General features: G+C 38.9%; 1 protein-coding gene across 1 annotated transcript in view; it reads right to left on the minus strand.

Annotated features, from left to right (window-relative positions):
- Positions 1-18,998, minus strand: part of LOC122411626 (protein dimmed-like) — a 70,666-nt gene extending 51,668 nt beyond the window's left edge. Inside the window, exon 1 of the mRNA XM_043420593.1 lies at positions 18,737-18,998. The gene's annotated coding sequence lies outside the window, so the exon portion shown is untranslated. The remainder of the gene's footprint in view (positions 1-18,736) is intronic.
- Positions 18,999-27,437: the final 8,439 nt, after the last annotated feature.

Below are 27,437 nucleotides of genomic sequence, written 5' to 3' on the forward strand. Positions count from 1 at the left end.
CAACCCTTAAGCACTTGCGGATCTCGATGCACAGGATTGAACTCAGCTAGTGTCATTTTTATACGTGGACTTACTGGTTTTCTTCACCGTGTTTAGCCACTTTGGGCCACCGCGTTCTCAACTATAGAGCTCCCAATCCAGTTTGAATCCGAGTACGAACTGGATCAATATTGTTCCGATTTAAGAGTCGAGTTTCATGGCCTCTTTTCCTCGCTGTAATAATCAATTGGGTCTGCTAGTTAAGTTTTGGCTCACGCGGTATGCGACTCCATCTTATTTCCATTCACAAGCGTAATTGGAACGCCGTTAACTCAGGCTCGATACCGTGACTTAAGTTACACCTTAATTTCACGTCCTTGAGTTAACAGCGCGATGGTTTTTTTATCCAAAAGTTTTGGAGTACTGCTGACTAAGATGTTGGGTGAGATTAATTAAGGCCACGTCAATTCGGTGAAAAAAATTTTGAGAATAAAAAAAAAAATAAAAATCGAGATCTACTCGACCGATCCTTTTGAAATTTGGCACGTTACTTCCTTACACAATTGACCAGGTATCTACGAGAGCTTTTATCCAATTTTTCACCATTATTAATCTCACGATAACAAATAAGCTCATTATTTAGGCGAAAATTGGTGTTTCCACTTCAGTGTGTCACAAAAAATGCGAAAAATCGAAAAAAGATCCTCTCGTAGATACTTGGTCAATTGTGTAAGGAAGTACGATGCCAAATTTAAAGCGGACAGCTTTTTTCTGAAGTGCCTCTGAAGATTTGATACCACCGAGTTAATTATTGATGTTCGGGTTTTAAAAATTCCACAAATATTGTTTCCATATTATAATATGATGTCACAATCAATAAAATCGATTTGCACCTCTCGTGGCGTCTAAAAAAATTGTTAAAATTGGGCCTTTTTTCCACCGAACGTTAACCCACCCTTAAATATTGATCTCCTGCTGATGGGTTCCAGTCGGGGTCGTCAGAATTTCAGGTCTCCGAAATGTTACATTCATAGAAAATTGCCACTCCGGAGGGATTCAAGCCGAGTTATGGAAAATTGAATCAATATACGAGCTTGGGGCTTCGAAGTTGTAACGATTCCTGTGACTTCTCACTTCGGAAAGAGAATACATGACAGGGCTCCCTCTCTCTCTCTCTCTCTCTCTTTGCTCATTCAACGAGAATGATACGCCAATGGCCTGCATATGGCGTCTGGATGTCGTGCATAAGATATTCCTTCGAGTCTCCAAACCGGGGGAATCCCTACGGGGAGGTTCATTGCGCGTCATTAGCGGTGAAACTCTCTCGAGTTGAGTGCGCGGGTACCCTCCGGCAGCGATAATAGTCTCGAGATGAGCGCGTTTTACCGATTGGCATCCGGTTCGGGAGATCGAAAGACAACTGTATACGGATTATGTCTATGTAGACGTATAAAGTACATAAATCAGTTAACATCAACTTTACGAGACTCAATAACGACCAGCTTCGTAATTAAAGAGAAAAAATAAGAAGCCGAGTAATTCGTACTCTCAGGATTTCTCATTCGACAAAGTTCCCCTTTACCATCCCTCAGATTCCAGTTTTAGTAGCTACAAATGTTCCAGTCAATTTTCTAATATCTATCATTCGAGAGTAGTATTCACTTTCGCAAAATCATCATCAAAGTCGAAGATTCGTTTAATCGTAACGTAGCCGCAGTTCCCAGCCTCTTTTTCCACTCGGGCACCCATTTCACGATGCTCTCTCCGCGGCCTATTCGAACCGTCACGTCGCTATATGAAAAACTGGAAGTGGAGCGTCCCGCTCTTTCGGGCTTGACGATGCGCCGGATTGGCTGCAACTAAAAGTAGCTCGCATCTCCCGAGCGTACTGCCTCGGAGATTCAAATTCCTGAGAACTTTTTGTATCGGAATTGCATAATTTATTGAGTTAACTTTGCCAGCGCAGGGTCTTGTGTGTACCATGCAACGGTAGAAACTCTGCAGAACTTTTAACGGATAATTAAAGTATCAAGCATTGTACCGTCGGCTATTTTTCAATTGTTTTCTCGAGAAATTGGCTCTACGGAAAATTGGAATTTTGCTCTCGTTTCAGTTCACAGTCTCACTTACGTATTTGTCTTTTTTTCCGAGCGATCTCAGCGAGATTCTTCCTCCATTCAATTAATGACTGTGGGAACGAGTCTTCTCCATTTATATAATGCACCGTGGCTCAAGAGTGCGCCACTGTATTACGACATAATGTACTATGACTCTCCGACCCAGATGTATCTACGTATTTGAACACCTTCGGTGTAGTTGCATTTATGGGGCCAGCTTAAAATGCTACCACCAAGCTGAATTTTTTTCTGTGTGTTTATGACCCCTTCGCTGAACGCTCTGTGCAATTTGAAGGCGATTCACAGTACCGTTCTTGAGAAAAAAAATTCGGAAAGTCAAAGTGTTTAATGCCCGTTTTACACGACGCTTATGGGAACATTCCGACAATTTTTCAGTTTTTTAGATATATTTCCTAAAAAAGTGCTACCACAGAGCTGAAAAAATTGGTACGGTTTGATGAAATATCAGATTATCCTGTAGCATTTCAGAAATTAGAATTTGCAGCACCGTTTTATAGTTATTATTTTAGAGTACGCAAAATATTACGCCGTGGAACACGGCAACAGCGTAGACGGCACGGACACTCCCTACTTTACCCATACTCACAATCGGTAACCCTGGTACAAGAGTTTCCGTTGATAAATGTTGATGTTGATTTTGAAAGTTTTGGTGATTTTGAGGATGCGTACTCTAAAGCTCGGCGACACTGCCGCCAACTGACCGCTATTGCATAACCTGATTTGCGCCGTTGCCAATTCGTATGACGCAAATTGAGGTATAAAAAATTATCGAAAATAATTTTCTAAATTAATAAGAATATTTCCTGCGATCGTCAATTTGTTAAAAATGCATTTTTTTATGATTAGACGTGAAAAAAACGATTCAAAACCATATATTAATTATGACGATTATTTCATAGTGATAGTTGGTAACAATCAGTCGGCCCCATGTATAAGCATAGGGCGCTCCCCTCTTACTTCACCCCCGGCGGCTAGACCCCGCAACAACCTTAAGAGAATACCGAGTCCTCGATACGTCTTTTGCGTTCGGTTCAAACGAGGCGAGGGAGAATAAGCGTAACAAGTCTTTCGCAATGATAGTCTAGATTTTATGTTTTTTCCGGGTTCATACACCGAGAAAACTTAAAAGTTCCAACGGTACGAACAGAAGACGACCTTGGGGGTTGGGAGTTTCCACAGTGCAGAACACAAGTTTTTCATAAAAATCAAATGACGATATTAAATCGACTAAAAAATTTCGTCCCCTGCTCCGATGAATTTTAATCTTCTCCGCATACGTACTCTTTTGTACCAAATATGAGAGGGAAAGTGGTCCGAAGTGCGAGAGTACTAAAAATTGAAATTGAAATACTAGCGAAGCCACGTGGCTAAGCAACAGTCGACACGCGTTTCCAATGTTTGAACAATTGTGTTGTTCCTTATCCATGAATCATGAGGTATCCACCTAAATATTGTTGAGATGTCACGCGTTTTCGTCGATATTACATATCGTTCATGGACATTAAAGGGGCCATAAAATTTGAATTTCATTTTGTGCTTCGATATCGCTTCAATTTTGTGAACACATTTCATCGATTTGGTTTTCAAATTTATATTTTTTTTCGCTCTCGTCTAACGCTCATTTACACAAGCGACGTGCGTCAATTCCCTCATAATTTTTCCGTTCCACGTTTCATGGGGGCTCCACTTGTATTTTTATGTAAAATATATATTTTTTCTTATCGCTCCTTAAGCTCGTTATAATAACGGTTAGTTCGTGTATACCACCTGCGCAAATGTCTCATCGCATCACTCGCCAACATTGTCAGGTTACACGATTTTTTCCTCCTACTTTCCGGCTTAAAAAATATTTTTTTTTCACTTTATTCACGACACATTCGTATCTCTCGTTCCCTCAGACACGCTACTTTTGACCGTAGAAAATAGGGATTCTTCGAATGGGGTTTCATGGTTGTGTCTTGTCCCAAATTCGAATTGATAATAACAGTTGAAAATCAAGCAGAGAATTGAGAATTGGAAATCAGACATAGAAGCGAGGATCAGAAATCTCTTGAAACGGAGCGAGAAAGTCAATGTTTAACGTTTTGGAGTTTGGTTAAAAAAGTTGTCTGGTATAGGAAGGGATCGAGTGAACATGAACGTTTACACAAACCCGGAGGTTCCAAGAAGTGGGGCAGCACCAATCATTTTGTACAACGAACCAAGTTTTTGTTCATTAGAAAAAAAATAATGATTGTTCATGAAATTGTAGAACTCTGTGGAAAAAGACAATCTGATATTCGATGCAAAAATTCCTGGACATCGACTAAACAATTGTGCGACTCTTCGTATTGGCTTTTAGCGAAATCGGTTTTCCAGTATTCGAAACGGACTGATTAGCGTGTTTTCAAAAGCTCAAGGTTTCTACATCTGTGTGAGCTCATTAGAGAATTGTTGATCAACAGGAACGTGGGCACGATAGACCGTCAATTGAAACCATCAGCGAAGAATGATGCTCAATTAATACTTTCTGTATTCGCGAGCGAGCGATGTGGAAAAGACACGAATACACGTGTATAAATATAATAAATTAAATGGTTTTGTTGAGTTACACGGGTCTATCGGTTCGAACGGGAGTATATTGACAAGGCCTCCTTCTCTCTTAACGCTTGTCTTGTTTTGTTTTTCAAATACTTATTTGTGTCGAGTATGAACATTTAGAAGCGGTATACATTTTGGAGTTGGAATTTTTCTCGTCAATTTTTCATGAACTAAACACCGGTGAAAAAAGTGTTTTTATAAGAAGCTTTTTGAAAACGAGTTTTAATGAATGAGTACAAATTGGAGTTCATTCCACGAGCATGTATATAAAAACATATCCGCACATATAAATTTTTTAATCTCAGATTTATTATCTCATTTTCAACTCGCTGGGTTCTATGAATAAAGCAATCAATCATTGTGATAATGTACAATTCTTGAAGTAATTCTTCCTCGAAATAACACTGCGCACGAAAATGTGATTGAAAAGAATGAAAAAGAGAAAAACAATTTTGTAGGAAAAAAATAACAAGATGAATATCTGTATTGTTCAAATATGCGCGGTAATTATATTGAGTAAAAATACGCTCGAATGTGTATAAATGGCTCATAATTTTCAGTTGATTATCTCGGTCCCAAAAATATATTTTCCTGCGTGGATTTCGATGATACTGAAACGTAATAGCATGAGAATATTTTCGTCTTACAATAAATTGGTGTTTTTCATGTTAATATCGTTCAAGAGGTCATCTCTCTGGCCATTATAATTTGAACCTATTCAAGGTTTCCGAGGTCTCGAAAGATTTAATTAAAATATTCGTTCGAATGCAATTTTTTATTATTGTTTTTTTTTCTTTTTTTCTTTTTTTTTTTTTAAAGAATCTTTCTCTTTCTTTTCTGCGCCTTTATGCAGATCATGCAATTTTTTTCATAAACGCTCCCAATTCATTTCTGTATTGAAGCATTCGTTGCGAAATATTTCGACTTCGGTATGGCACTGCGCTGATGCCCTCCTGGCCCTGGATTACCTATCAAACGGAGATACATGCCTATACTCGAAAAAAAAACCGAAATTATGAACACCATCGGCACGCTGACGATGATCAAATTTACTTTCGAGAAAATATGTCCGACTCTTTCGGTTCGGTACATTGTTTCGGTATTGTACTTTTGAATAGTCAATTAGAAATTTCTATATGCGAGGGAAAATCTCAAGAAACATTGAAATATTGAGAATCTTGAGCGTTGTTAACGGATCGATCCTTTTTTGAAAAAATACTTCGGATATCGATGTGAACCTTTGGTTGACACGATCAATCTTCTTTTATTTCGAAAAAGATTTTTTCGATGGGACGGAACTCAGAACATGATTAATCTCATGAAAATCCATCACGCTGCAAATGCTTACGTAACGCGACGATGTTGGACTGACAAAATTGTGGAGTATTTGAATTTGAAAAACACGTGACGCCGCGCTTTGCCATACATTTTGTTTTCCACACGTTTTTACAAAAAACCCATAAATTACGAAATTTTGAAAGTAACGGTCGATCAACCGCTATGACGGCCATGCGGTAAATCAGATAAGTGCGTTCCGTCATGTCATGAGAAGGACGCGTAAACGAAGGACGAAAAGACCATCGTTATAGTTACGAAGAAAGCAGTAGAAAAAGTATTTTTTAATATTTTTTTCATATAAGAAGGAATCGAACGGAATTTCGATTCCGAATAACAGACGCGTCAAAGAAGCTCTCGAATGGTGCCTCGTGTGAACGAACTTGGGCACTAGAAAGTGCTTCGCAACTTCAAAAGATTTCATCGATTACCCCCGATCAGATAAAGCTCCTTAATTTTCAACAATAGTATTTCGACTTACAAAATATATTTTAAGCAAAGAAGAATAATTTCAAATGAAAAGATATTTTGAAAAATTTGAATTTTAGGCTATCCACAAAATAAAAGTTTTTGAAAACTCTTCATCATGTTTTCTCGGCTCTTCGGCGGTGTTATTTCGCCAAACTTCAATTCATTTTTTTTATCTGTAAAAAACGTTCTCTTCTATACGTTGGGAAAAGTATATTTGATAAGTGGCGTACACAAGAAGTATCGTGCTATCGAGGCACAACTTCACGAATATATGAGCGTATATGTTTCTTATCGCATGTGTCCGGAATTGCGCAAGTCAATTAATCATGAATTATATGACGAGAAAGACCTGGTGAGGCAGGTACACGAGGCATAATATTGTTTTTCAAATGGAATCGAAGATCATGAACATTTCAACACTTTTAAAAAGCGGTTTGTATGTAAATTTTGTGATAATAGAAATTGAAAATTTTTTCCTGTTATTATCTCTAATTGTTTGATTCTTTGACTTACACGTTTCTGACGTAAAATATATTCGAAGTGGGTCCCGAGAACATTCGTTATCCAGGCCACGTACTATCAAAAATTTTCTACTATTTTCAAGGCTCCCGCATTCATCGTGAATGCGATGGAAATAACTGCGGAAAATCTCTCATTGGTTTAACCATATTCTTGAGTGTACAATAATAGAATGTGTCGAATCTCACTACACGCAACGATCGAGGTTTATTTTTTTTGCCCCGTTCTCTTTTTCTCTCGTACATGAGTTTTATTAGCTTATATTTTATGGAAATAATTTCTCGGTTCTCGTGACGCAAACACGTTTTAAACAACGTCGATAACTGTATTAATTATACATGAAGTTATACTAAATACTCGTTATCACAGTACCACTTTCCTTTGACATTTTCCAGCGGACACCGCATTAATAAGTCAAACAAGACTGCATGCTCGACTTGTTAAGATAATTGCAGTGTTACGATCCGGTCAAGTGAGAGTTATGTCGAAAAGAGCAGATTTTCACAGTTTTCAGATTAAATATATAGAAAACAAAAACGATTATCAAACTATTTTTCACGTGACTAATGAACCTTGTAAAAAAACATTTAAACACAATTTTTTCAATGTAGTTGCTTCTCAAAAATGAAAATTCATATTTGAAAAGTTGTAAATTCAGAAAATCATTAGGTGTGAGAGTACCATCGTGTTTAATTAGAAAATCACGTATGAATTATCGCCGTGATTAAACGAAAATTGAAACGACTCGGTGTCCAAACGGAAAAAGCTCATTTGAAACGCGAGTTGATCAATCGATCCCTCAATATCCCAGCTCAACTTTTCTACGTCATTTCCTTTTGGATACTCGATTAATAATCGTGGAATGAGAGTGTCTGTAACGAGACCTTTGGATTCAGAAATTATTCGTATTAATCAACTAGAAATATGTGCTCGAAGGTCCTGTGTATAAGATGTGAGTCATTCGAATCGCGATTGATCGAAAATAAGGACTCGTTATCCGGGGCAGTTTTATCGATATTTGATCGTTATTTCAACAACGATTTCACGATCTTTATCTCTGCCGGTTCGACTATTACGCCAACAGGTATAACTTACGAAACGGTTTTACTCAATTCATCCGCTATTAGCCGAGCCAGCGAAGATGAATCAAGATTCTGTTGTGTTCGAAGCATTGTCAGATCAACCGTCAAATACCATTTTCTGCCTCAGAAAAAATATTCGTACAGCCAAAAACTAAGGAGAATAGTAATTTGATTTAATCTCATTATTTTTTTTAAGGTAGTTCATGCACGAAACAATTTTCTTAAGTCTTGAAATTCATACAGAATTTAAATGGGTAGTCGACTGACACGCATTTCAAATTTTAAAGGCTTCGTCTTATTGGTTATTGAGACAAACGTGTTTGAATGTGTAAAAAATCGTTTATCTTTCCATATTACGAATGTACGCTTCTTACGAAGTTTATGAAAAACCTAGACAATAACAACGAAGTATATAACGAAGGTTTGGGAAAAAATTCGAGACGATTGTCTTACTAATAATAAAGATGTATTACGTCAAAGATTGAACGAAATTGGTAAAATGAGCACTCGTATAACCTTAAATTTGCTTATTTCGGCATTTTGTTTCTTCTTGGCTTGGGCCATTTCTGTCATAGCCTTCTGTCTTTTTATCAACACTCTTTTCTTGATCCATTTCCCGTTGTGTTTCCCTTTGCGCTTTCTAATGCGATTTTTTACATAAAAACGAATGAAATTTCGGGTTCAGTCAGTGCGATGGATCCCCGATTAATTAATGGCTCGTAATTTAATTCGCCATGAGATAAGCTTACTTCTATATTTATCAAGTTCACCATAAAACAAAAATAATGATATTCTGCACTTTTCTTTGGATTTTCAATGTCTTTGAATACATGGAAACAGAAATTTTCGTGCTATAAGAGACAGAGAAATATTTGTTGTTTCATGTTGAATGATTAGTACAATTCACTTGTCGACGTTATCTCACTCCAATTTCATTCTCGAATCGATATTCATAAAAATAATAAATTACAGAGTTCGTACATAAGTATATGATTGTATCGCACTATGGAACATCAGGTAAAGCATAGTTGTGGCAATATAGGTGAAATCGCTTTCGATTCACTTTCCCTCAAAGAGAAGTGCAGCATCAGGAGGAGAGTGTGTCCTGATATTGCGGAGAGAGGGAGAGAAATTTCAATCTCTTTTTCTCTCCTTAGCTTCTTCTTCTTCTTCTTCTTTGCTGTCTCCGGGCAGCGGATTAGATTCTCTTCTCGTGTCGTTAATCCAGTGAGTAATTTCCCGCGTCACTACAACCGTGAGGTAGAGCAATGCTGTACAACTTTTCCGTTCCGTTCGATTTCCATTTCTCTTTTTTTACGCCCGATTTATAAGGCAATGTCGCGTCTCTCCCGCAAGGCGTGTTTATCGATCAACGAATCTCTTGCCCGCATCGCAGTAGCTTGCGATCACTTGGCGAGCCCAATGAGAGGGAAAGAGAGATAACGGACTTTAAATCAGGTGAAAGTATTCTGTACACGAGGTAGATTACTCATAGCAGTTGTACTTTTATTTGAAAAATTATAAACGTATCAAATGTGAGATACGTTTCCGATATCGCTTTCGAAAATGGTGAAGGGCGCAGTGCAATATTCGGAGGGTTCAAGGTCATTTGATGTTTCTATTCACGTTTATTCCTCGCTGCGTTGTTCATCGAAATGTTCGATCAATTGGTGCGGACAGGTATGAAGCTTCAGAGGAGTATTAGCGTTGGAAAAAGAGCCGCGGGGAGATCGAGTTTTTCTTCTCGCTTTTTTTAGACTCTCATCTTTGACATTGATTGGTTGATTGAGTGAAAAAAATCTGCACAAACGTGGACGTTTAAAAAGAAATTCTCATGGAATCTGAACCTTAATCGGGGATCGTGAAATCGAAAAAATCGATGTTTATTTCGTGAGTTGACGAGAAGAAAACATTCCTCTCTGAATCATCGACTTCGCAGGTATCGTTCACTGCGGTGTGAAGAATTTTTCATCGCCTACGCAGATCGCACGCATTGCTCGGGCGAATTACTCCGAGACTTTATTAATAACATTGTACCCTTCGTGAGGCAAGAGACGAGCCGAGACAGGCGCGACGATTCCCGGTGAATGCGTAATCCGGGAAAATGAATGGCATAACCGAGGATCGACGGTTTATCATTTGAGGCGCATGGATACATAATGGAGTTAAATTTCCATGGATAATTGACGATCCATTCTTCGCCGTCGTCGTCTTTCGACGCCCTTTTTTCATCGACGCCTCGCGATCCTCGTCCTCGACGTTTTTCGATGCATAATTGCAGCGGAATCCTGAGAAATTTGTTCTACAGCAAAACTCGACAGAGGCGTGAAGCATTTTTTTTCGATCGTACGATTTAAAAGTTTACACACTTATCGGAGGAGCGAGGATTCGTAGCTTTGAAACGAAGAGAGAAGAAATGTGTTCTCCTGTCCCTCTTGCTCGCTCTCGCTATTTCTCTCTCTCTCGTTTTTTCTCAAACGCGCCATTTTTATTTTAACTCACTCGAATAGTGGCGTGGGCAAACGTGTATGCAAATCCTTTTCGAGCGACCAGAGCTCTCAAACGTTCGATATCTCTATGCATATCGCTTCTATGTCGCGCAGAACACCGGGGCGTCCGCATTCGTAACGTTCTTTTTCTCTTTTTTTTTTATGTTTTTTTTTGGCCCAATGTTACCCCGCGCGAGACCAATAGGAAATTCTTTTTATTTTTCCGATCTGAAGCTTGTTCTAAGCTCTATGTAAACTTCGCTTTACCATCACTTATTGCGCTCTTTGTTTACTCCATTTTCGTACGAGCTTTTGTAATTCGGTGGTATAATTGGTTTTTGTGAAAACCATTCCAAGGTTCCTGAACCGTTTCCGAAGGATTCAATGCTCATTTTTCAAATGGAATGGCAAACTTTTTTTTTGGGAATTTCGACGCATATTTTTTTTTTGTTTTGAATTCTGAAAATGTAGCTCGTAAAATAATAACCGAAGTTCATACACGTTCGTATATTATCGGAGTTTCGATATTTCAATGGACTTTGTCTCGATCTCTCCTCGGAGAAGCGATTTGCAGACCGTCTCGTTAATTCGAATGTAAAAATGGCCCCAGGAAATATTCATAATTGTTAATTTAAGGGGGTGAAGAATTTACTGGTTCTGCAATTCGCGCGGATAAAAATGTCTTATCCGGCGTACCGGACCTAGGTCACCCTCGCTTTGAGTGTGCGAATTGTGATGTGTTATTTGAATTGAGAATCAAGCATTTGCAGATGAATGAAAAATGGGAGAGGGAGCGAGAGAGACAGACTGAGCGAGTGACAAAAGTGGAAAACTTTCATTTTTTTTCTCGTGATAGAATTGAATCTCGGGCCATCGTTCGGTCCATCTTTGAAGTGGTGGGATGTTGCTATTGGCCTTGGCTGATTGCCAATGGCTTCGCAACCGTGAGTTCTGCACTCGGAGCAACGTATGAGTGATAACTTATCGTGAGTGGTGATAAACTCAACTTGCGACCACAACTAAATGTCACTCGGTATAGATACGCTCATTTGTGACTTCGGATACGCCCGTCGACCATGGTTGTACGTTATTTCGGGCCAAATGTTATTATCAACAACCCCAATTATTCCAACAGGCAAAAATGTAATTAAAAATCCTGAAAGCAAGCGTCTGTTGCTCTGACGCGAGTTTTCATCAGCGTTGCAAACAACGTCGATGCAAATTGAACGCATTTTCGAATCTCCGCTCCACCAAGTTTTATCGCTTATGAATTAATTATCATTTTTAATCACTTTTATTTTACTCTTCATTCCATTTTTCATTATCGTCATTATCTCCATATAATTTTTTTTCCTCTGCTCAGAGATTGGAGGAAATTTTGTCCCCTCCTTAATTGATCGTTGTTTGAGCCATCAAGGCGTTTCCATTGTATAAAAATTGTCGTTTTTGGTAACGCTGGAAAAAATGTTTATTTCCGGGGGAAAATGGAAACACGCGAAATCTCGAATTTTTTAGAATTCTCCCGTTGGAAGGCTCCCATTTTTTTGCATCCTCGTTAAGGGAAACCAGCATTTTTACTCAAATCTATTTTCTACGTGATTTCAGAATCAAGGGACTCGTAAATAGGTTCTTGGGACATGGAAATAGTTGAAAGGACAAATATGTCCACTGATGAAACTAACTGAATTTCTTGAATGTCCATTTTGACCGATATCACGATACCCCCTTGAGCGTTCAATCAAAGCATCGGATGGAGAGTGATTTTTCATTTTTACATTTTGATTCGGCATTAACTATACTGCTTCGAACCCGAGGCGGTAAGCTCATATACGCGGGAAAAAGAGAGAGAAAAAAAGGGTGGGAGAGACAGGGCGAGGGGGGAGAGAGAGAAAAAGTGATGGCGAGACAGGCAGGCCACGAGCGAGTTATCTACACGCTCGGAGCAATCCAAGCAGCGTAGCTTGTTCCCTCTATCAGCTCGTCTTGAAATGTCATGCCTCAACGGTGTTTAGAATTTGCATTTCCTAAATGCCATTGCGCGTGAACGCGCTCTCTCTCGCCTTTCGATTGCTGTTTCTCTCGGTTTCTCTCTCTCTCTCTCTCTCTCTCTCTATCTTGCGCTCCAATAAAAATGGTCAGTTCCCTGCTGCACCGAGAAATGGATAAATCCGCGAAGGATTTCAGCGCATCGTTATCCCGCATCTATTGTTCTCAAAGAATTAACAAAAAAAATGATAATGAGCACATTGAAACATGCAACAACGATAATGCGTCCGAGTGAATTGTGTTAAATTCAATATTCTGAATTCCGTCACCTGAAAAAATCGTATTCCCGAAATAAACGATCTTCGAGGAAGAATAATTTTTCATTATCTTCGTTTTGAAAAATTCATGAGAATCTAAAACTATTTAAGGAGGAACATCAGCTTCACGTAAAGTGAGGTTATGTAAATACGAATTTCATTGTTTTTATCTAAATTATCTAGGTTATGTAAACCCTGTTTGCTTTATTTATAGGGGATTAACCCCCAAAAATACGTCATTTTTGGGTGAAATTTATGTGATATATAAAAAAATGGCAGAATTAAACGACCTCGAATTTCGCACACATGTTCTTTAGAGTTCAAACCGTGGAATAGTACTTTTTTTCTAAACTATCACCATTTTTTATTTGTTTTTGAGTACAAAAAGATGGGGTCTATGAAGCTATTTATTTCCTATGCGTAGGTGTTAAATATTCGAAGTTTGGAAATGATTTACTAATAAAGTGGCTGAATGAAATAGATTAAAAATGGGAGAGGCTATAGAAAATATATCCAAAAATGTATTCTAAAAGTTTCATCAAGCTATCACCACTTTTCTCAAGCTGATGTTCCTCCTTAATAGATTATTATCTATCTATATTATTAGATATCTCTTTTGCGGGTAAGTTAGTGAGAGGGGCACTCCTATGCTTTAACATGGGAAGCCTCTCGTCTTACCAACTGCACGTGAATTAGTTTCTGATTTGCAATTTATTACATGTAAAATGTTAATTGTGTACTCTTAGATGAAAAAATAATTATTTCAACCATAATGTTCCTAATTCTGGCGAAAAAAGCTTCTTATTTTATATTTTAAAGTATTAAACATTTCGCAATAGTGGTTTTGACAGCAGCAGTGCAGGGTTATGGTTTCAGTTTTTAACTGTTGGCTGCCCTGCTCAAGCTCGGGAGTGCGTTGATCGATGCGCCGTTGCCGCGTTTGAGGCTATGTCCACAAAAGGAGAGAGACAAATTTCGTTTATTAATTTTCGTTTGCGCATTGCAGATCAACGGTACGGTGAAATCGCTGCGAATTTTGCGAGAGTTATCTTGACAGTTGGTTCAAATACTAGTGCTCGTTTCATCAAAAAGTGGCTCTTTTAAGAGTAATTTTTCAATGTTTTTTGCGCTTTTCACAAGATCCAATATAAAAAACTAATTCCATTTTCTCAGAAACGCTATGGCCGAACCCGTTAAAATTTCGCGAGCAAATAGTTTACACACTTTCGAACGTATCTACCAATTTGAATGAAAATCCTTTTTTTTTATACATGGTACCATTCCACGTTAATTCGAGAGCGATTGTGATGAAAAGAAACATCACGGATTCGTCGGAACATTTCGAAGGTCGAATTTTGACCTATTTAGTGGAGAATATTCAGTAGATATGTCATCGATCTATTCCGCTGCACAAAGCATTGCATATGTTGCACACATTGCGAACGATCGTGGCTTATGGAGCTGAAGAACTATTTAGCTGATGTAACATAAGCGTGCTTACTGTATTCGCATTAGAGGACCATGGATCTCGTTTTTACGCCACGATCTCAAGCAAGGATCGCTCGTTAAATCGTCCGTCCGACGACTAACTTCGTTCTACATAATCCAATAATAATAATAATAATTGAAGATAGAACGAAACTGAAAGCAGTTCGAATATTGACAACGTATGGAAATAATAATAAAAAAATAAAAAAACCAAACGTAACGACAAAATTTGTGATCAATAATCATGTTGCATTCAAAATTATGGTGATCAGCGGACAACGCATATGAAAAAATGTAAAATATAATAGTTAGATAATGAACACGCGATTCGTGGTCGTTTCTCTACGCTTCATTTATTTCAAAGTGCATCAATATTACGCGAATACATTTTCCAGCAAATTTCTTCTTTTTATACGTAATTATTATGAAAGAGATCGGTTTTTATAACGATGGAATAATTTTTATAACGATGGAATTATTTTTGCATTATTTACAAAAATATTAGTTTTGCGTATGCTTCATAAAAGTATGAAAAGCATTTAACCATAATTTTAATGTTTTTTTTTTTTTTTTCATTGCGTTAGTAATTTTTCTGAGTCGCTCAAACCGTTATTGAGTGTTTTATAAACGTACACAAATGCCGAAAACGTTTTTTTCACACAACTGAAATTTTTTGCCCACAACGTCCCTCAAATCTTGTTGCTTTCACCAGCACTGTCGGACGTCACAGCCACCAGGGAAATTTACTGGAAAATGTCTCGCCTCCTTGTCCTCTATTAATGCTGCCTTCGTCGGTGTCATTCGACGAGGACACGAGCGAAATTGTGAGTTTGAGAAATAAGGTGGATAAGCTTTAATAAAATATGCATCATTTTATTCAATGGGGACATTTCTATTCTCGCATACTTTAGTCCAGTTCAACATTTTATGAAAGCCTAACATCCTTCACCTTTTGTTCCTGAATATATCAAGGTTCCTGAATAATTCGATAAAAACATGAGCACGAAAACTTCTGATCTTATGACATAAAAACTCCATCAAAATATCGAGAAAAAAATGTCATAACGAGCTTCCTTGCTCTCTTTCAATACGACGCTGAAATTTGCAACGTCAGAGTCCAACGAAATGAACGAAAAAAACATTTGTAATTAACTAATTTTTAATTTCACGAATTGGTGTTGGTTGAAAAACTACGAATTGCAAATTCGGGAGGGAACAAAATTGGAGTTATTTGAAAATCATTTCGCTGGACTCGGACGTTGCAAACTTCAGCGTCATCATTGAATTACAGGTAGAAACTCGAAACGTAACGAAATATCGAATGATCGTGGGCTGAGTAGAAAAGAATAATGAGAAAAGTATGGGATGAGATTGATCGAGATTCGCGAGGATCGCGAAACGATTCGCCCCCGATCACGAGATCGTAAAGCAATAAATAATTCTGTCATCCGATTGACTCGAGAGAGCCTCCGGTCTTTTTTCGCGATTGGAAAAAGAGAATAAGTGGATATGATCGAAATTGCCGGGAGTACGGTTGACCGTTATAGATATCGTTGGTCCATATCGATATTTATTATCGTTTCATCCGCGCCCGCGAGAGACCTCGCCTCCGTATATCATATATGTATACTAGCTATGAGGATGTGTGTGCAAAGCATAAACGACCTGGATAAACGGTGAAAGCATTAATAATACAAGCCGGAGAATGTCTCTCGGCCAGAAAGCAGCAGGAGCGTAAAGCGCCAAAGGAGATAGTATCTCATCAGCCGTTGTCTCTTGTCGTCGTAGTGTGCTCATACTGAATTCTCATTTAGAGCCCACCCTCTCCGCAGGAAATCCGAGCAATTTGAGCGGCTGAGGCGGGGAAATAAAGAAGGAAGAAGAAGAAGAAGAAGGAAAAATGTATGTACGACGAGGAGAGTCTTTTTTTGGCAACTTTTCACACGCCTGTGTGCGCACCGATATCTCTGCTCAATTTACCAGAAACGAGTATCACTACTTTGATAAAACGTACGGTAGCGGGCGCGTGTGAAATAAGAAGATAAAGAAGAAAAAAAAAACAAAACAAGAATAACAGAGTGACTGACGTACAGTCGTAATAAAAATGTAACTGAGCAGAAGAAATGTGCACAGAATCACTCGAATCAGATGTGTGTCAGATATAATTTATGTCGAGTACGATTTCAACATAATTTCGGCGTTATTTTAATATTCCGAGCGGAATTCGGACATTAGTTTTCCTGAAGGATCGGCTCAGAACTCGATTCGAGTCTATCTCGAGACTTCGGGATTAGATGAGGAATTTGAATATCATTTCAGGTTTGTGATGAACTAGAATTTATGCATATTTTTTCTCGGATTGTAAACCTAAGCACTAAACTTGTTTGGAATATTTATTTTCGTGGACTTTTAAGGTTTACAACAATCTCATTTCAAATATGTTGTGAAAACGACCTTTTTCTCATTTCAACAAAACTTTTTCGTCTTTGGTCCATTAAAGCTGGCCTCATTAAATCATCTTCGAATACAACGTGCATCGTTCTCTTTGTTATTGTAAAACGAAGAAAATAGTGCACACATTTTGTACTGTGAGTACGAGGCATATTTTTAGGCTTGCGACCGAATTGGGCTCCCTTGCAGAGCTTATTCTCATGTTCGATTTAACTTCCGTGTGATTGAAGACCTTTTGGACACGATTGTACGGCTGTTTCATATCCTGTTACAGAAAACTGTACATTCGCTCGTCCGGATGTGCGTGCCGAAAAACCCAGTACTCTAGATACATAGATAACGCGGTCGTTAATTGTAACGCGGTAAATTTCATTTCACGGCATTTCATGCTAGCTACGAGTTCCGCTTAAGCAGACTATTATTCTTTCTCGTTCTTGAAGAATAAAAAAGAATAATAAATTCGTGAGCTGGAGATAAGAGAATAATCAGGTTGTTCAATTATAATCCCTCGGGGACGATATTTCCTTCGTTTTTCAAGTTTTTACCTTAACTCGAGTCCGCGAGCGTTGCAACAACGTCTTGACAGACGAATAATTTCATTAGCGGTGTTAATGAAGTGTTGATTCGTGTTACGACACTTTCTCAATTGAAAACTTTACGGATATGAATGGGATAGGAAAAAATGAAAGAAACTGAGGTTAATTTAACGCTAGACAAGACTTCGTTTTACCGATCATCATTGGCTAACCGTCGGCCTGCCGGCTGCTGAGAATGACGTCTGTGCGACGTGCTGAGAGTGTGAGGGATATTAAAATGTTGCGTTCGATAAGAAGCAGGAAAAAACAACAAATAGCTCGACAGGTCTCAAGAGGCTTTATCTTTCGAGCTCTTTTCCCATTTTACAGGTGGGTAATATTGAGGCGAAATGAGCATGGACGCGAAACATTCCTGTCTGTTAGTCCCTCTGCCGCTGAAATGAACAAACTCACGGTCCTCGCCCATCTTTGTAGACATATAACTATATCTCTCAAGCAAAAGCTCGCAGTATCTCTTCGAGCGTGAAATAACACTCTGGAACTGACCCTCCGCACTCTGCGGTCCCTCGCCCCTCGTTAGCAGCAGTTTTACTATTGTTTTTGAGATTTATTTGATTTTCTTATTGGGTTCTCGCTTGGGACTTGACGGCCTGCTTTTCATTTCTCATATTTCACAGCGTCAACATGCTCTTACCATCACCTGCCAAATTTTCGGTCATCATTCGTGTCCGGATTCGTGGGTAGAATTTTTTTGTTGGGCTAATCCGCCGATTATAACGGCAGCGATTCAGTAAATATCGTCAATTTATTTGGCGCAAGGCAATCCTCAAATCTTATCGTCGTCGCTATCGTTTCATTTGCGAAGAGCAATATCTGCTTGACTTTATTGCTAAAAATGGAATTCTACTCGAAAAAAATCGATCCATTTCTTGCTACAATTGGCGAGCAAGCTCTTCAAAAAATTACGAATTTTCCATGTTTATTTCATCAACCAAATTTCATCGTTTGGGCCTTTTTCCCCAACAGGTTTTTCACTATCTACCTTCATTTCCTGTTTCTCGTGTAAATGGAAAAAAAGTAGATATCGAAAAGGTAGAAAAATTAATAAACGAGGACCGTACCGTGCCATACGCGTTCAACAACTTATCTGACGACTTGGTAAGAAATAATCATAATTGATACGAATCGACTGTTCATTTTTATAAATAGTCGATTATCTAGAGTGATATCGGACGTGATACCGGAAAAGAATGATAGTAGAATTAAAGAATGGCAAGAAAATCTCAATATCGTCAGATCAACATGTCGCTGCACAATATTATTGAAAAATGGTGGGATCAGTGATTCTGAAAAAGAATTACTCACCGATAGTTTCTTTCTCGATTTTCTGATGGTATAACGGAAGTGTTTATGACGAGACGTCAATTTCCACGCTCCCGAATTATCTTTCACGAACGTAAACACATTTTTCGAGGCAAATTTGCCGCGCAAAGTTCGTTAAATTGTCACTCTTCTACGGCGAAAATTCGTGAGGATTTGCACGAAATTACTCGCTTCGTTATCTTCAGAAATTTACGAAAAAAGGAGACCCAAATTCATAGTGCTTTTTTTTTTGCGGGAACAGTGCAAAGTCCATTTTTTAAATAGTTTTTCCGGAAACACTAAAAAAGAGTCTGGGCACGGGCAAAAGATGATATTTTTACGTGGATTTGAAAGATTAGAAATTGTGGGAAAAACCTCAGCCACGTAACAACATATTTTTTCTTCTCCGCGATTGGTTGATACACTTTTGTCGTGATCCATTAATCCACGCTTGCGTCGACTCGTTATTACTTTGTATTAGATTGGAGCAAAAGGCAAAGAACTGGCTGATAAAGAGATGGAAGAAAATCATCTTGAAAGATTACTGAAATGAATTTATCAGTGAAAAGGGTGCCCCCGAATGAGTGAACGAGGCAGACTCTACGTGAATTTGTTTGAAACTGTTGTTTCAGTGAATCTTTCAATCACCAATGTCATTAAACATATATTAAAAGATAAATATAAAAGATCAATGTACTCATGGGAAATTTTCAATGTAAACGGTCTTGAAAATTGGAGGGTGTTTTTTTTTGGCATCAATACAGTCTCGCACAGCTGATCGTCACAGAATTCCCATTATTCGCGTTTCCCGCACTCTGTGGCTGCATCTCGACTGTGTGCGCGTTTGTTGCTCGCCCGCGGCGTTATGAAACTTGTAATACCGTTGCGAAGTCGCACCGGTGCACGCGCAGACTGACGCGACACTCGCGGTTCGCCGACGAACGTCGAGATCCCCCACGAATACCCTTTTTTTTTCTGTAGATTTTCTCGATAATTTTCTTTTTCTTTCGTGCTCGATTCCACTTTTTCGCTTTTGCACCCCGCTGAATTTACCCCCTTTTTCGAAGAGTTTCCTTATTTACAAAAAAATGAAATTATCGTGAAATTATTCATATTCAATGTACCTTTCAACAAATTCAATTGAATTTTATTACTTATTTCAGCGACCATCGCTCTCCTTTCTCGACTTTTGTGACGCTGATTATTGAAAATAACATTTTTTATCGAATTTGCAACTTTTCTGGGGATTTAGAGTTCCTGATCCGAGATAAACCTCGTAGGAATCAGTCCCATTTTCTCTGTCACTCTCAATCTATCGTAGCTCATGTCCGTGTACAGAGGTGCAGCCGGGGAACGATGCTCGTAACAACTAAAAGTATATTGTTTCCCCATGCTATCTACGCGAGTCTCAATTATTTATTATTTGCAGTACGCTCACTGTCTATTACCTGTATATCTGAAATCTGTGGGGTTTGGAATTCAGGAGCGTGTTGACGCGTATTTATGCCCGGTCGATCGAAACTCGTCGCCAATGCGAATCGTAGGAGAATAAAAATGAGGGAGCAAAGATTTGCCGATTTGAACTCCTTGTTTTCTCCCTTCCTTTCTCTATCCGCACACATTGACATTAATCAGGATTTATGCACGAGGCGTGTAAATCGCTTTTGCGAACCCACCCGCTGTCCAAGCGTAGGAGGCAAGACACCAGTGGCAACCGAGATCCAAAATAGTTAAGCCCGGACTCATAATATCGAGACTTTTGCGTTCACTACAATTTTGCCTTCGACGTCACCTTTCATCGTAGATATTTTGCCATTTTTCCAGAGCTCTTTTCTCAATACACGATTCCTCGCTTTGCGGAGAGTTCGCCTAGAACTCTCGTGTATCATTGCATTTACATTCCAGTCCTTAAAACACATTTTACGACCTCTTCGACTCGTGATTTTCTTATTTTGTACAGATCGTCGCAAAAGTCACACCTGCGACTCACGGCTTCAGATCCAGAGCAATTCAACCGATTCATCGAGTCGCATTCAATTTATCAATCGTGATCCAACGACTGGGGAAATCCGCAGACTTTTCTTTCGACAATTCTGCCCCTGCATTGGCCTCTTATACAGCAAAAAAAGATTTTTGAAGCAATCTGTACAAACGATGGCGAATAATCGCGTCTATCCTGCGAATTAAATGTGATGAGGAATGTGATACATAATTTCACGGGTTGTTCATGCGGATCGAGCATTAGGGAAGGCGAGTATGACTTGTGCGCACAAGCTCAGCGAGTTTGTGTACAAAGTTATCGATACTTTTGCGTATTAAAATGTAAAGAGTCGATAGTGCACGCCGCTTATTCCGTGCTCACATTCCACGCTGAATATTTCATGAAATAAGACGATTGAGTCAGCGATAATAAAAACATCGTACTCTCCCGAGTGCGTTGGACTTTGACGCAATCGCGATGTATGCCAACCTCAATTTTCGGCAATGCTCAACTCGCTTTATTTCTTTATGGAATATTCCACTCATTTTCTTCTTATTGAGCAGTCATCATCGAACACGTTTCCTTTCATTTCCGAGATTAAAAAAGCAAGCCGAGGCGAAATACATTTACGCAAATGCAGTTCGGATCCGAATCTGTAGGATAAAGCGAGCTGTGACGTGTACACTTGCCAAAGTTATCGTTCCTCAGCACTTTTTTCCCCCAAATATTTATATGGATCTTATAATCGAATGCTGCTAATAATTACCGTAACGTAAAGTACAGTAGTGGGAATCTCGTGAAAAAGTTATCCAATCGAAATTCGACGGTTCTGGCGTGTGTGTCGAAAATCGACGAAAAACGAAAATTTTGTATCTCCGATGTCTTCATGCAGATCGAGGTCGTTTACTCGTTGATATTTCTTGAAATTCTTTTTGTAGGATCGATATAAATTCAAATGCGATAATGAGCGTATCGTATAAAAAGCGACGCGTTGAACGGATCCCCCGATTGGGCTAAAGTTACTTTAAAGCATGAGCAAAACCACAGACATGGTCACTTTGACGAGATAAAAAAATGAGTATCGATTTCGTAATCGTCGATGTACGACCGCGCCCTCTTTCGCCTGCTCTGCTCGGCGATTCTTTTTACCGAGATGCTCGAATTTTACTGCGGGCAATCGAATCGCACCGAGCGTAAAAAACAAAACGAAAAAAGAGCTAACTTTCAACTTTGTTGAAACGACGAGGCAGAAATGATCGAGAGAAAAAAGGATTCTGGCTACGGCAGACCCAGATTCAGATATCTCATGTACAGGGTGTCCCAATTTGACGCTGCAATCTGATTTCCTCGTCGAAACATTCAAAACTGCAACTAAATTCAAAGGCATTACTTAATAGATTTTTTTACGAGTCATCGAAGCATTTGACATTCGTTAGTCGCGTGAAATATTCCACCATTTTCAGTGACGATGAAATATTTTTTACCAGCAACATTTCCAAATTGTTTAAAGCATTTTCAAAGTGTTCGATGATTCGTTGGATCCAAAAATTCAGTTCAAGTCAGCGATGATAATTATTTAACTGTTTCAATTGAGTTTTTAATTGTTAAAAGTCAAACAAACGACTGGATACGAAAGCTGAGACGTTCATCTGTCGAAATGAATGTTTTTTTTTCAAATTGTCATCTTGTAAGTTTGGCGTAAAAATGACTAGGTTATCGGATACTGTGAAAAAGTGCAGCACAAGGAAAGAGTGATACCGAAGGAGAAAAAGAGGAGGCTTGTCGCCCGGAGCGTGCTAGATTCTAAGCTGTCGCGGGCCGCAAAAGACATGCTAGAAAGTCTTACACGAATAAAGTTCTCTCGAGAGAACACCGCAGGAATTTAATAATCGATGGGCAGGCTCGTGGTAAAACGTCAACTATTATCCGCACGTTTTGTCCCTCTTTTTTTAGCCTCCGACCCTAAGAAAGGATTGTCCCATTTTCCACTCAATCGCGAGAGGTGGGTTGATGACAATCGCCCCAAAAAATCCTATAAAAACACCTTTTATTCTGAAAATTCAATTTTCATTTTTCAATGATTCTGCGATTTTCTGCGTTCGTGCGTCTAATTACATGTCTACGAATAAATATTCGCTTCATCTAGAGACGAGAAATCGCTGACATTTATCACGAATAAATAGAATTCCAGAATTATATCTTCGGATACCAAAGAGACGTAGAAATAGATGAAGCCATGAAACCTCAGGAGAATCGGCGATTGACCAATCAAACGCGTGTCATAAAATTCTCTGGTTCTCATAGATACATTCGTTTCAACGTCTTCGTTCTTCTTGTACTTCATGTATTTTTTTCTTCGACACTTATCAGGAGTGGTCACATTGAGTACTTGTTAATTAAAAAAAAAAAAAAACAGAGTTTGGAAATCAAAAAATAAAATATTTCTTAAATTCATAAGCCTTCTGAGATATCAAGAATATTTTCCAATAGAAAATATTTTCTGAAAGTTGCAATGCACAAAAAATTCAACAGCGACCCAAAATATTTTTTTTCTACTCGTAATGTCTTACGAAATAATTTTTTACCTGAGGCACTAAATTCTTCGTCTCGATCGGCCTTCTTTTCTTCGGTCTGTTTTCGAACATAAGTTTGAAGCTTTTAAATACCGTGTTGACGCGTCGCAAGACTGAGAGAGAATAAGAAGAGATCGAAAGAAGATATAGGTAACGGTAAGTAGATCGGTATGCTAGACTCGTCGATGGTGAACACGATTTTTCATGTATGCAGCCGAGATAAGTTTACGAGGTGGAAAAGACGAGAGGACGAAGAAATGACCTCATTTTTTTTTTCATTTTGTGTTCCATACTAATTTGTTTTGCGTATCCGTATAATTGCTTTATCGATTTTATCGTGGTCCAATCACATTTATTTTTCTCATTTCTTATTCATGTCGATGCTCCACCAAGAGGCATCGCCTGGGAAGATAACTTTGTGCGGAGTCAAGTCATCTTTCGACACTCGCTGAGCATCAACTTTTTATTTTTTCATCTCAATCTACTCGAGTCTTCATCTGTTTTTATGAACGAGTTTCCCAGCTCATGAATCGCTCAGTGAAAATAAAATTTTTTATATTTTCTTCTCGATCTTATAAAATGTTCTACTCTATTCGCGGTTATTCCGTTCGTGACAGATTTTCTGGGCGCGTGTTCTGAATATGTGGGAAAATAATAATTGATATTCTCCACGAAATTGGACCGTTTTCCAGCAGCTTCGATTTTCCTGTTTAATAAAAATGATTGAAAATGCGAATATTTGCGTTCGGAGCTGCAAAAATCCGTCGATAGCTTTCGAACAAATAGATTTTTCGGGTCGATAGCTCCATTGCATAGTAAATTTGAAATGCGATCATAACGAACTTCCGGTTTGCATAATACGACGAGATTTTTTCCGCTCAACGTTGAGTCAGGTTGCATTATTTCTCAATTCAACGTGCACCTGGTGCCTCGTAATTGCACGGTTCAACTGCGTGATATTGAGATCTTGGATTCAGACAGGCGGTTCGGTATTGTATTGTAGACTAGGGAGCTGGCACTATTATTCATCCCCGATTGAGAAATCTCTCTCGCTGTCTATCCGTTCTTTTCCGAAGCTCCGCGCGTTTCTATCTTCGGTATGCGAAGAACTCTTCGATCGGCATCGTGAGGATCGTCAATGGAGTGAAGAACAAAGAAAATGCGGTTCAATGTGTGTTTATGCATCGTGCATTCGAGTCGAATAAATTTACGATTCGAAGACACTTTTTGTATATAACAGATGCGTCAAATGGATGGCTCGGGTTCCTTCTTATTTAGACGAATAGAAAAAAGGGGCCCACTTCAAAACTAATGACGCTGATGAATAGGTAGAAATAATCGTGAGAAAATGAATAATTGGAAAGGCTAACAGAATTGGAGGAACAAAATCAGGAGCCTGCGTGGTTGCTGGCATCGAAAAAATTAATGTTGGAACAGCATGCAGCATGTGGTCGTTCAGTGATCAGGGCTCAACGTGACGGTTAATTGTAAATTTTGGTTTTCAAATATAGCGAAGAATCGCTGGCTACAATTGAGGACAAATGTAGCCCTAATTGAATCAGAATTCGCGTCTTTTTGCTGATTTGTTTTCCCCTTGAGTCATGCTGCACTTATTAGTCACTGTGTGGTGTACTTTAATGAAGAAAGTCTTGGCTCGTTCTCACTTGAAATGAGGATCGCGTGCATCGCGGCTTTCAGCAAAGACTTCGATGTAACCCAATGCGAGTTTGAACGTCCATTGCCTCTCTCCACTTTTCTCCTTTTTCTTTTCTTTCGTGTGGTCTTCATCGTGGTTGTTCTGCCCACGAAAAAAGCAAGTCAAGTTACCAACCTTCCAGCTCCGCATATCGCGCCATTTTTTCTCGGCTTCGGTTACATCCGAAGCCTCCTTTACTACCCGCAAAAAGGTAAAAGCACTCAAGGAGAGGACGTCAATCAGGATTAAGATACGAGAAAAATGTCAGATTTTGGTGGAATGTTTTAAGACGGAATTAAATAATGCACACGAGAGTACGAATTTTCAGAAGTTAAAAATGTTCGTTCCAACTTCTTGTCAAATTTTCATCGCTCGCCCCATTTCGAGCTTTCAATTAAATTACATACTCCGTAATATCTCACATCAATGCGTCAAACATTAAGGTAGATTATGCCCGAAGGATCCTATTTTATGGGCCGTCTAAATTGGGTCGATTTTTACTTCCTACTTAAAGATATAATCCCTTCAAATAATGTCATACTTATTAATTCGAAATGGTAAATAAATTTTTTCAACTTATCTTTTGGTGAATACAAACGGAAAATGGATCAAGAAAAAAATATTAATAAAAAGACAGAAGACTATGACAGGAACGAGCTAAGCCGAGAGGAAACAAAATGCCGAAATAAGGGAATGTGAGGTTATACGAGTGTTAACGCAATATGTCTTTATTACTAGTAAGACAATCGTCATTCATTCATAAACTTCGTGAGGAGCGTTCATTCGTTATATCGAAAGATTTTTTACGCATTCAAACACGTATGTCTCAATAACCAATAAGACGAACCCTTTAAAATTTGATATGCGTGTCAGTCGACCACCTATTTAAACTCTGTGTAAATTTTAAGACTTTCTTTAAAAAATCGTTTCGTGCATGAACTGCGTGAAAAAAATGTTGCAACAAAAAAAATTTTGGAAACAAAATGTTCGTGGGCTCCAAAATAAAGGGTTAGGACTACTCACTCTTTTGTTCAACTTGAATAAGGCGTTAAAGAGGGTAATTTTTTCATCACTAAAGCTAGAAGATTAAAGAAAATTTATAGAAAAGTACATCGTCAAACAACTGTAGAATCCACTCAAACCAAGAAATTACTTTTTTATTGGCATCGAAGTGTCAGAATTCTCATGTTCACAGGTTGCCGAAATAAGAACCTGGAATGGTACCAGCAGCCCTCTGGTGCTGGCATCTATATTAAATGCAATGCACATCCGGTCACGAATAATGGACCTCTTACGTTCGTATCACTCGTGCATATACACATGTGAAGTGAGGTCGTGTATAGCATTCGTGTGTCGGTGTGTTGCGAGTGGATCGCAGAAACACTTTCTCCCGATCTATTTCAGCGAAGAAACGAAGAGAGGCCGCACTTTGTGTGCTGCACGTTCGATGATTTATAGGTATAGACGTATAGAAAAATATAAAAAAGAGATTGTTTGATTTTTAATGTACGCATACTCGTATATGAAAGTCCGAAGGAACATAAAAACTCTTTTCGTTCCCGTTAATCTTGGTGGTATATACACAAGCATATCCCATCGAAAGGCTTCCGTTCCATTGTCCCCGAACCTCTATAAAGATAGATAAAAAGAGAGATATCAATAAAATACGCAGAAGACTGAAAGAGAAATAAGTGAAGAAAGAGAGCGAGAGGAAGAGAGGTTTCAAACGAAAATACCAAAGTCACGCTCCGGGAGAGTCGATGGATTATTATTGGAGCCAAGTCGGCCCTTCACCCATGATTTCCAGCATTCGCATAGCCCCTCACCTCCTTTCGCAGTCTCCTACCACTTGTTACATTTGTTAAACACTTTACGGTGAGTGTATTCTAGCGGATTGAGCGATAGAACGTTGAAAAGGAGGCAGAAAGAGGGAGAGAAGGTTGCACCGAGGAATGAGTCGCCTTCCCCACACTTCATGGGCTTTGTATAATGGTCCCGTCCTTTGGGGCCGTTGAACGGCCTCTAGCTCGATCTCGTGGATCTCCTTCTCCTCCTCGTCATTTCACCTTCTTTGGCTCTCTCTCTCTCTCTCTCTCTCTCTCTCGTCCCTCTCCTCTCTTTCGAGTCGATACTCTCGCGAGACTGACTGCCGCGACGGGAAGTTTAAATTCCTCCCACCCCATGTTTCTTTTTCTCAATCTTATCCCCCTTACTTATACGCTCCGTAAACCTCTCCAGCAGTGATTAAGCGATTCTATTGTAATTAGCGTGAAACACATTGCAGGGCATGCCCATCACGTACGTAATTGGCGCTGCGCGCATACATGCCGTGCACTGTGTCCAACTGGTTGCTACGTACAATGTTACCTTTATGGGCTTTATAAATAACGTCGGTCTAACTATCAACTAGATCCATCGCGATCCGAGCGAAGATGCAATTTTATCGAAGCCTCG

This window comes from Venturia canescens, chromosome 1 (assembly GCF_019457755.1).
Source record: "Venturia canescens isolate UGA chromosome 1, ASM1945775v1, whole genome shotgun sequence".
Taxonomy (NCBI): Eukaryota; Metazoa; Arthropoda; class Insecta; order Hymenoptera; family Ichneumonidae; genus Venturia; species Venturia canescens.